At 42.4% G+C, this 1,989-nt stretch overlaps 1 pseudogene; it reads left to right on the forward strand.

The window, feature by feature from the left end:
• The first annotated feature begins 261 nt into the window (after positions 1-261).
• On the forward strand, positions 262-1,391 carry LOC137188795 (uncharacterized; annotated as a pseudogene).
• The last annotated feature ends 598 nt before the right edge of the window (positions 1,392-1,989 follow it).

A 1,989-nucleotide genomic window follows, 5' to 3' on the forward strand; every position in this document is an offset into this window, starting at 1 on the left:
CCAGGAGTTTTTTGTGCTTTAACATCTCGCAGGAAACGCTGGGTAGTGGGCCGAGCCTTTGCGGTCCTTCGCAGTCCTGTTGGCATCCTTCCCTGGCTGTTGCTGTTGCTGTTGCTGCTGTTATTGTTATGATTGTTGTTATTCTGACCCCCCCCCTCCCCCTTCCCTCTTTCTTTCTCTCTCTCAACCCAACCGGTCAAAGCAGATGGCCGCCCACCAAGAGCCGGGTTCTGCTTGAGGTTTCTACCCGTTAAAGGGGAGTTTTTCCGTTTTCTGTAAATTAAAGAGTACGGTCTTGACCTGCTCTATGTGAAAAGTGCCCTGAGATGACTTCTGTTGTGATTTGGCGCTATATAAATAAAAACTGATTGATTGATGAAACTCATGTCAGAACAGCTCTAGATAGTGGCAGTAGCTGTTTTGGAGTTAAAGGAGCTTGTCCTATTACTAAAGCACTTTCTCATTTTCATGTTGTCAGTGGCTATCCACCTGACATTGCCCATGATCTCTTTGAAGGCATTGTGCCTGTTGAAATACAACATTGTCTCACATTACTTGTATCAAAGAAGTATATCACTTTGGATGATATTAACAGTTCCATTCTACATTTTCCATACAAGTGGACAGACAAAACAAATAAGCCTCATATTTTGCCACAAAATCTCCTCAAGCAGGAAAACCATAGGTGGTAATGCCCATGAAAACTGGAGCTTGAGAAGATTGCTCCCATTTCTAATTGGGCCTAAGGTCTCAAGGTCTTGTTGGACCTTAAACAGATTGTTGAGCTTGTGGTTGCCCCAGTCCACAACAACAAGTCTATTGCATACCTTGAGAGCAAAATTTCAGACACTGCTGATCCCTGATCCAAAGCTGAAGTCTGATATACTAGAGGGGTTGATTCAGGAGGTAGTTCAGCACAAAGTCTATGTCACAGACAGGGAGTTTGACCAAGTTGCAGAGGCGCTCATCAAGAGGCATCCATGTTTACAAGAAATAGGCTCAGGCAAAGGCTATGGGGAGTTGAAGAGCAGTCTCAAATACAAGTTGTCCAACTACCGCACACACCTCCGGAAAGTAGGATGTCCTGAAGTGTGTATAAATGCTTTGAAACATAAACCAGAAGGGAAACGTTGTCTTGCCTTTGATGTTAAGAAACCAAAGAGGGGTGGAGTGGCTTACTACTCCTCCTTTCCACTTGGAGAAAGCAACCAGTCCCTGGAGAAGATGAGGGATGAACTCCTTTCAGATATCAAGAAGCGTAACAATAGAGAGACAATGAAAGCTAAAATGGAGAGAACATTTGCTTTAAGAAGGCAAGAAGTAATTTGTGTGATGCTCCTATGATCAGTGATATACAGGAGAGATGGCCAGCTCTCTTTGATGTAATGTAGGTAAGTAAAAAAATCTTTCAATAATGGTGTGACTTCTTGTGTTGTAGATGGCACGTGCAACTGTTAGACTAATGCTGGTCTCCATTAGGATGTGGTTCAGAATATTCCATAGTAGAAGTCAAATGATGACTAAACATGCACAGTGCATGCAGTGATGTGGTTGGCAGGTGTAGTTTTGGTGTAACAAATGTCATGTGTATATGTCAGTGGGCCGTGGTGTTAAAATATGGTTTCATGTTGTTTCAGATAAATGCAGACAATGCCTCTAAAGTCAAGGTTTCTATCACAGCTTGACCTACACTCTGCAAGTCTGCTGATGTTGTTTGCGAAGCGATCAGGGCAGCAGAGCAAAAAGCTTAAAGACATGGCTGCCAAGATGGCGGTAAGACCTTTTTTTTTAACTATTTAACTATAAAGTGCATATGCATTGCATTAGGTCAGTAAAAGATTTATAAGTATCCATTACATTGGTCAATTTTCCCAAAATTCAACAGCTCCATACCACTGAAGGCACCAAGTAGATTTATAATGCAACCATACTGTCCAACTATGAGAAATCACATCCACTGGTGCAGGATGAGGTCACTATTAAAGATGC

Source organism: Thunnus thynnus, chromosome 1, assembly GCF_963924715.1.
Source record: "Thunnus thynnus chromosome 1, fThuThy2.1, whole genome shotgun sequence".
Lineage (NCBI taxonomy): Eukaryota > Metazoa > Chordata > Actinopteri > Scombriformes > Scombridae > Thunnus > Thunnus thynnus.